The 9,930-nt window shown below is 39.5% G+C and overlaps 1 pseudogene; it reads right to left on the minus strand.

The window, feature by feature from the left end:
• Positions 1 to 568: 568 nt before the first annotated feature.
• On the minus strand, positions 569 to 4,499 carry LOC113072614 (uncharacterized protein K02A2.6-like; annotated as a pseudogene).
• Between the last annotated feature and the right edge of the window lie 5,431 nt (positions 4,500 to 9,930).

A 9,930-nucleotide genomic window follows, 5' to 3' on the forward strand; every position in this document is an offset into this window, starting at 1 on the left:
GATAGAACCCAACAACTTAGATATACAGATGACACCTAGTGGTTACTCCAGGATACTACATCCCCTCCTCCTTAAGCTATCAATTGTCAATCGTTATTATAATTTTTTTCAATACTATTACCACCAATATCACCAACTAAATACTAATAACATTATTTACAAATATAACACTTTATAACAATCACATTCTTTTTTTTTTTTTTTTTTTTTTTTACAAACACGTTAACAACTACCAGTTAGATTGCATTGATTGTCTTTTACTGACTTGACTTATGTAACATAGTCTTTCAAGTAAGCTGGAGATCGTCTCTCTCTTGCAGACCTTCTCAGATTCGTAGGTTGGTTAATTTCTTTTTCTACAACAGCCAATTCTAGTGATTGTTCTTTCTCAAGGGCAGACATCTCCTGATCTGCAGGTGTTTTGACAACATCCACACAAGGCAATGCAGAAGTGTCACCATCCTGTTCACTCTCTGCGGGTAGTATAATCTCCAGCATCTCATCTGTACTACGATTTCTTATTTGATCCACATGTCTTTTCACTGTTTGTCCATGCCCCAGAGCAGTCTTATATGAAAGAGGTCCTGTACAACAGGATACAACAGGAACCTGTACAAGGAATCCATTTAGTTCCACCAGCATAGTTCCTCACGTACACTGAATCTCCAACTTCAAAACTTCGAAGTTTGCAACTGTTGTCATGGCCTTCTTTTTGTTTCTGCTGTTTTTTCAAAACATCAGGAATAAGTAAGTCAAATGCGGATCTCAACTTCCGTGACATTAACATTTGAGCAGGTGATAACCCAGTTGTTGCATGGGGAGTGATTCTATAATTAAATAAGAATCTTGCTACTCTTGTCTCCACAGTGTCACCTTTCATCTTTTTCATCCCCTCCTTGAAAGTTTGAACAGCACGTTCCGCTAGGCCGTTTGAAGAAGGATGATACGGAGCTGAAGTTACATGTTGAATACCATTTCTCTCCATGAAAGTTTCAAACTCATTACTGGTAAAACATGTTCCATTGTCTGATTCTAACATTTTAGGTAATCCATGTGTACTGAAACACATTCTCAATTTTTCAATTGTAATTTGGGAAGTGGCCTGCATCACAGGATAAACTTCCATCCACTTAGAATAAGAATCTACCAGAATTAGGAACATTCTTCCTAAAAAGGGCCCTGCGTAGTCTACATGAAGTCTTTCCCAGGGTGAGCCTGGCCACTCCCACGTGTGCAAAGGAGCTTGAGCAGGTGCCTTTCTGAAACTTTGACACACCTCACATTTCTGAACCACTCTCTCTACATCCTGGTCCATTCCAGGCCACCACATGTATGATCGGGCCAATCCTTTCATTCTGGACATGCCGGAATGAGTCTGATGTAACTGTTTCAATACAGCCCCTCTACCCTGCGATGGTATGACGATTCTCGTTCCCCAAATCACACATCCATCTTTTACACTGAGAGCATCTCTCCTGTGAGGGTACGGTAACACATGTGGCTCTACTTTCTCAGGCCAACCCTTTAAGAGGTACTCATGTACCATTGCGAGTGTTATGTCGTGTGATGTCCACTTCCGAACCTGTGCTGCACTCACAGGCGAACCGTCCATTAAATCCATCATCAGCACTTGATCATTAGTGTCATCAGGTTCTCCCTCACCTGGCACTGGAAGTCTACTCAGCGTATCAGCATTTTGGTGGTACTTTCCTGGCTTGTAAACAATGTTATACTGATATGCTTGTAACATCACAGCCCACCTTTGCACTCTGGGTGAACCCATTTGAGGAACTGCTTTTGTTTCATTAAACAAATGGATCAAAGGCTTATGATCAGTGCAAATTGTAAATGCACGACCATACAAATACTTGTGGAATCTATGGATGCCAAAAATCACAGCCAAGCCTTCTTTGTCCAGTTGTGAATAACGTTTCTCCGCTGGCGTTAATGTCCGAGACATGAACCCAAGAGGTTTCTCCACCCTTTCTCCTTTTATACGCTGCGAGAGCACTGCACCAGCCCCATAGGGTGAAGCATCACAAGCCAAAGTTAGTTCTGAATCTGATGAATAATGAGCTAGCACCTCTGCTGATTTTAGTGGAGCTTTAGATTTTATAAAAGCTTCTTGCTGTTGCTTTTTCCACATCCACTGAACATCTTTTCTCAGCAGCAGATGTAGGGGGGCCAGCAGCGTTGCCAGATTTGGCAGGAACTTGTTATAATAGTTAAGCAGTCCCAGGTATGCTTTAAGCTCTGTGACATTCCTTGGTTCTGGTGCTTCTTCAATGGCTTTCACTTTACTTCCCAAAGGATGTAGACCCTGTGCATCTACTCTGTGGCCTAAATATTCCACCTCATCTGCCAGGAACACACATTTTACTCTTTTCAGTCGCAAACCAGCTTCTTCCAGTCTCGACAGCACTTCATCCAGTGTCTTCAAGTGACTTTCTTGGTTTACGCCCGTCACCAATATATCATCCAGATAAACAACTAATCCAGGAATACCTTGCAACAATCCCTCCATTGTTCTCTGAAAGATAGCAGGAGCTGAAGCCACTCCAAAGGGTAAACGATTATATGTGAATAACCCTTTCTGTGTATTCACTGTCAAGTATTTCTTGGAGCTTTCATCCATGATAATTTGTTGGTATGCATGACTCATGTCCAATTTTGTGAACTGCTTTCCTCCATCCAATAGAGCAAAAAGATCTTCCACCCTAGGTATTGGATACTGTTCCAATGTTGACACTCTATTGACTGTGAGTTTGTAGTCACCGGATAATATTATACTGCCATCTGATTTCAAGATAGGAACAACAGGGGCTGCCCACTCTGAATACTTAACAGGTGATATGATCTTGTCCCGTAGCAGTCAATTAATCTCTTCCTCCACCTTTGTTTGCAGGGCATAAGGCACAGATCTAGGTCTAAAGAACCGTGGTGTGGAATCAGTCGGCACGTGAAGAGTAGCAGCAGTACCCCTTAATGTCCCAAGCTCCTCTTTGAATACTTCCTCATGCTTGGATAGCACCTGTTGTAATGTCATCACCTCTGACTGTATCAGCTTTATCTCACTCCATGGTAGGTGAATTTCTTCAAGCCAGGCTCTGCCTAGTAAGCATGGTCCTGTTCCTTTCACTATGACAAGTGGCATTTCCTTTTCCTGCTGCTGGTATTTTACTTGTACATCAGCCACACCCACTATCTCTACTTGCTCTCCTGTATAAGTTCTCAACTTGATTTTTGTACGTCTCAGTTTGGGAGCTTCTGAATGTTTCCAGATATCCTTGTACATTCCCTCTTTCATAAGACTGACACTACACCCTGTATCAATCTCAAAGTTTACCAGTCTGCCATTAACATGCAACTCCGCATTGATGGGTTTCACTTTCTTCAATGCATCAGTTTTTACACATGCCAAAGTGAATGTTTCTTCAGATTCATCACTCTCATCATTTTCACTTACATTGAATGCCCGATACGAACGCACACCTTTTCCCCCTTTTTCCGTTGTCGCGTGTCCACTCTGTTGGCTTTTGTTGCGACAGGCTCTGGCGATATGTCCAATTTTCCTGCACACATAACATTTATCCTTCTTAAATCTACATTCGTTAGCTTTGTGGTTTTTTCCGCAGCATCTGTGACACTCTCTACTTTCTTTTTGTTCACCAGATTCCCCTCTTTTCCAGTGATCCGGTTTCCTTTCTTTAAACATGATGCTGTTACATGCCTGTACCCCGGATTTATTTTGTAAATCGAGCACATTTTTGCTTGCGGCTTCAGTAGCTACTGCAATTTTAAAAGCAGTCTCAAATGTCAGATTTGCTTCTGAAAGCAACCATCTCTGAATCCGATCATCATCTATGCCACAAACAAGACGATCCCTCAGCATTTGATCTAAAGTTGCTCCGTAATTACAATCTTGTGCTAAACAACGCAACTCAGCTACATACTCTGTCACAGTCTCTATCGGCTTCTTCGTTCTTGAATCAAATTTAAATCTCTGTACAATCTCACTTGGCTTAGGATTGAAATGATTTTTTAACATCGTTATCAGTTGCTGATAAGTCTTTTCACTTGGTTTCGTAGGGCTCAGAAGATTTCGCATCACACTGTACGTTTGTGGTCCCACAACACTTATGAGAATAGCTCTTTGCTTACCCTCATCTTCGATTCCATTAGCCATGAAAAACTGCTCCACTATTTCCGAATACTCTCCCATGTTTGAACTTTTGCATCAAATGCTGCTAGTGAGCCAATAGTTCCTGTAGCCATGGTTAATCAAGCTTCTTCTCCCCCTCAACACAGTTTTCCGCACTCTGCTCCTTTTCACAATTTCAATCTGTTGTCAACACAAGCTTTCCGCTTCATCCTCGTCGCCAAAATGTGATATCGTCCATATAAATCACCACCACATGTATTGAGTTGAAGTTAATACTTTACTTTCTGTTTGCAGCAGTTACAGCAACATACATCAAACACTGCTTCCACCTGGCACCTCTTCTTCTACCCCATTCGTGCCACGATAGAACCCAACAACTTAGATATACAGATGACACCTAGTGGTTACTCCAGGATACTACACTCTCTCTCTGTCTCTCTCTCTGAACGGTCTGATCCAAACCGTTTGGCGGAGGCGCGGAGAGCGCGCGGTCACGACTAACACTTCATGACTTATTAGAGATTTAATTATCAAATGGTGGATTCGCAAATGATCTCTTTAGCAGCCTGCATTCGGCAGGCAATTATAAAATAATGACATTAAAATAGCGGGCCAAATCGGCTGCCACGCCACCGGGAATTGTCCCGTTTCTCCCGGTGTCCAGTCCGCGCCTGATTTCCAGACACGCAGAACGTGCAGGAGTCACATATTGCCTTTTTGGGACTTAATATTCACAGACACTAGTCCATGTCATGTTTTGATTCAAGTGTACTGACCTACTTTTGATTTTAGTCATCCAAAATGTGGCATATTCCGTCCGCGTTAGTTTTGACTGGATTCTACGAAGCAGACTGTGTTTCCTCATCCCGGAAATTATTAGGGCGGTATGTCTCAGAATAGTCAGTGCAATTTTGGAAATAAATCAGTTAAATCTGTATGTGGATGTGTGTAAATATTCAAATGTAATCCCCTTTGTAATCGTTAAAAATTTCATAAGTAACTGTAATTTAATTACTCATTTTTTCTTAGTAGCTGTAACTAATTACAGTTACATTAATTTTGTGATTAAATTACGTAACGCCGTTACATGTAACTAGTTACTCCCCAACACTGACAATAATCCAAACACAAACCTCGAAAACAACACAGAAATGGGTCACTGAGCTCAAAACCAAGCTTCTGCTTTAGCCATTCCAGTCCTCTGACCTGAACCCTACAGAACATGAGAGGAGTGAACTGAAGAAGCTGGGAATCTAAAGGGTCTGGAGTGTTTCTAAATGAAAGAATGGTCTCTGATCTCTTGTCAGGTGTTCTCTAACCTCATCAGGCATTATAGAAAAAAAATAGACCTTTAAATCTGGCAAATGGAGGTTTCAAAAAGTACTGAATAAAAGGGTGCCATTAATTGTGGCCAATGTGCATTAGAAAAAAACATTTCATAATGATATTTCCCCCTGTTTTAAATTCTTATTATCCAGTGAAAGGATACATTTTTGTGAATTTTTTATATAATAGTGCAAAACGATTAAAGCAGATTAATTTTCACACCCTTCTTTGATCATATTTACCAAGGGTGCTGATATTTTTGGCCACGACTGTAGGTGCAACAACGCAACAACATAAATTTCAAAAGGGACCATAAAAATAAAGTGAAACCACTATATTAAATAACAATAAAAAAAAAAAAACAATAAATTGATGTTATAATTTGACGTTGTTTGGATGTTACCATTATGACGCCTTGAAAACACTGGATTATGGTTGCCATACCTGAGGACTAAATATCAGTATTTGATGTCAATCTGACATTGGCTTAAGAGGTTGACTCGACGTTGGATTTTGATTTGCTAATGTCACAACCTAAAACTAAATACAGATAAACATCAAATGATGTTTTAATTTGACGTTGTGTGGACGTTGCCATTATGACGTCTAGAAAACGTTGGATTATGGTTGCCATACCTGACGACTAAATATCAGTATTTGATGTCAATGTGTTGTTGGCCTGAGACGTTGGCTCCACGTTGGGTTTAGGTTAGTTAATGTCACAACCTAAAAACAAACTAAAGATCAACGTCAAATGATGTTATAATTTGACGTTGTTTGGACATTAACATTATGAATTTTGGTTGCCATACCTGGCGACTAAATATCAGTATTTGATGTCAATCTGACGTTGGCTTGAGACGTTGTCTTGACGCTGGATTTTGGTTAGTTAATGCCACAACTTAAAACTAACTACAGATCAACGTAAAATGATGTTTTAATTTGACGTTGTTTGGACGTTGCCTTTATGACGTCTAGAAAACGTTGGATTTTGGTTACCATACCTGACAACTTAATATCATTATTTGATGTCAATGTGACGTTGGCCTGAGACGTTGGGTTTAGGTTAGTTAATATCACAAGACAACCTAAAAACAAACTAAAGATCAAAGTCAAATGATGTTTTAATTTTACGTTGTTTGGACGTTAACATTATGATGCTTTGTAGACGTTGGATTTTGGTTGCCATACCTGACGACTAAATATCAGTATTTGATGTCAATCTAACGTTGGCTTGAGACGTTGTCTTGATGTTGGATTTTGGTTAGTTAATGCCACAACCTAAAACTAACTACTGATCAACATCAAATTATGTTTTAATTGGACGTTGTGTGGAAGTTGCCATTATAATGCTTTGTAGACGTTGGATTTTGGTTGCCATACCTGACGACTAAATATTAGTATTTGATGTCAGTGTGACATTGGCTTAAAACATTGGTTCGACGTTGGATTTTGGTTAGTTAATGCCACAACCTAAAACTAACTACAGATCAACGTCAAATGATGTTTAAATTTGACTTTGTTTGGACATTGCAATTATGACGTCTAGAAAACGTTGGATTGTGGTTGCCATACCTGATGACTTAATATCAGTATTTGATGTCAGTGTGACGTTGGCTTGAGATGTTGGCTCGACGTTGCATTTTGGTTAGTTAATGCCACAACCTAAAACTAACTACAGATCCACGTCAAATGATGTTTTAATTTGACGTTGTTTGGACGTTGCCATTATGACATCTAGAAAACGTTAGATTTTGGTTGCCATACCTGACGACTAAACATCAGTTTTTGATGTCAATGTGACATTGGCTTGAGATGTTGGCTCGATGGTGGATTTTGGTTAGTTAATGCCACAACCTAAAACTAACTACATATCAACGTCAAATTATGTTTTAATTTGACGTTGTTTGGACGTTGCCATGATGATGTCTAGAAAACGTTAGATTTTGGTTGCCATACCTGACAACTTAATATCAGTATTTGATGTCAGTGTGACGTTGGCTTGAGACGTTGGCTCGACGTTGCATTTTGGTTAGTTAATGCCACAACCTAAAACTAACTACAGATCTACGTCAAATGATGTTTTAATTTGACGTTGTTTGGACGTTGCCAATATGACGTCTAGAAAACGTTTGATTTTGGTTGCCATACCTGACAACTTAACATCAGTATTTGATGTCAGTGTGACATTGGCTTGAGACGTTGGCTCGACGTTGGATTTTGGTTAGTTAATGCCACAACCTAAAACTAACTACAGATCAACGTGAAATGACATTTTAATTTGACGTTGTTTCGACGTTGCCATTATGACGTCTAGAAAATGTTGGATTTTGGTTGCCATACCTGACGACTTAATATCAGTATTTGATGTCAGTGTGACATTGGCTTGAGACGTTGGGCTCGACATTGCATTTTGGTTAGTTAATGCCACAACCTAAAACTAACTACAGATCCACGTCAAATGATGTTTTAATTTTACGTTGTTTCGACGTTGCCATTATGACGTCTAGAAAATTTTGGATTTTGGTTGCCATACCTGACGACTTAATATCAGTATTTGATGTCAGTGTGACATTGGCTTGAGACATTGGATTTCGGTTAATTAATGCCACAACCTAAAACTAACTACAGATCAACGTCAAATTATGTTTTAATTTGACGTTGTTTGGATGTTGCCATTATGACGTCTAGAAAACGTTGGATTTTGGTTATCATACCTGACAACTTAACATCAGTATTTGATGTCAGTGTGACGTTGGCTTGAGACGTTGGCTCGACGTTGGCTCGACGTTGGATTTTGGTTAGTTAATGCCACAACCTAAAACTAACTACAGATCCACGTCAAATGATGTTTTAATTTGACGTTGTTTGGACGTTGCCATTATGACGTCAAGAAAACTTTGATTTTGGTTGCCATACCTGACGACTAAACATCAGTTTTTGATGTCAATGTGACGTTGGCTTGAGATGTTGGCTTGATGGTGGATTTTGGTTAGTTAATGTCACAACCTAAAACTAACTACAGATCAACGTCAAATGATGTTTTAAGTTGACGTTGTTTGGACGTTGCCATTATGACGTCTAGAAAACGTTGGATTTGGTTTGCCATACCTGACGACTTAATATCAGTATTTGATGTCAGTGTGACGTTGGCTTGAGACGTTGGCTCGACGTTGGATTTTGGTTAGTTAATGCCACAACCTAAAACTAACTACAGATCCACGTCAAATGATGTTTTAATTTGACGTTGTTTGGACGTTGCCATTATGACGTCTAGAAAACGTTGGATTATGGTTGGCATACCTGACGACTAAACATCAGTTTTTGATGTCAGTGTGACATTGGCTTGAGACGTTGGCTCGACGTTGGATTTTGGTTAGTTAATGCCACAACCTAAAACTAACTACAGATCAACGTCAAATGATGTTTTAATTTGACGTTGTTTGGACGTTGCCATTATGACGTCTAGAAAACGTTGGATTTTGGTTGCCATACCTGACGACTTAATATCAGTATTTGATGTCAGTGTGACATTGGCTTGAGACGTTTGCTCAACGTTGGATTTTGGTTAGTTAATGTCACAACCTAAAACTAACTACAGATCAACGTCAAATGATGTTTTAATTTGACGTTGTTTGGACTTTGCCATTATGACGTCTAGAAAACGTTGGATTATAGTTGCCATACCTGATGACTTAATATCAGTATTTGATGTCAGTGTGACGTTGGCTTGACTTTGCATTTTGGTTAGTTAATGCCACAACCTAAAACTAACTACAGATCCACGTCAAATTATGTTTTAATTTAACGTTGTTTGGACGTTGCCATTATGACGTCTAGAAAACGTTTGATTTTGGTTGCCATACCTGACGACTAAACATCAGTTTTTGATGTCAATGTGACATTGGCTTGAGATGTTGGCTCGAAGTTGGATTTTGGTTAGTTAATTCCACAACCTAAAACTAACTACAGATCAACGTCAAATGATGTTTTAAGTTGACGTTATTTGGACATTGCCATTATGACGTCTAGAAAAAATTGGATTTTGGTTGCCATACCTGACGACTTAATATCATTGTTTGATGTCAGTGTGACGTTGGCTTGAGACGTTGGCTCGACGTTGGATTTTGGTTAGTTAATGCCACAACCTAAAACTAACTACAGATCCACGTCAAATGATGTTTTAATTTGACGTTGTTTCGACGTTGCCATTATGACGTCTAGAAAACGTTGGATTTTGGTTGCCATACCTGACAACTTAAGATCAGTATTTTATGTCAATATGACATTGGCTTGAGACGTTGGCTCGACGTTGGATTTTGGTTAGTTAATGCCACAACCTAAAACTAACTAAAGATCAACGTCAGATGATGTTTTAATTTGACGTTGTTTGGACGTTGCCATTATGACGTCTAGAAAACGTTGGATTATGGTTGCCACAC

Source organism: Carassius auratus, unplaced genomic scaffold (assembly GCF_003368295.1).
Source record: "Carassius auratus strain Wakin unplaced genomic scaffold, ASM336829v1 scaf_tig00009662, whole genome shotgun sequence".
Classification (NCBI taxonomy): Eukaryota; Metazoa; Chordata; class Actinopteri; order Cypriniformes; family Cyprinidae; genus Carassius; species Carassius auratus.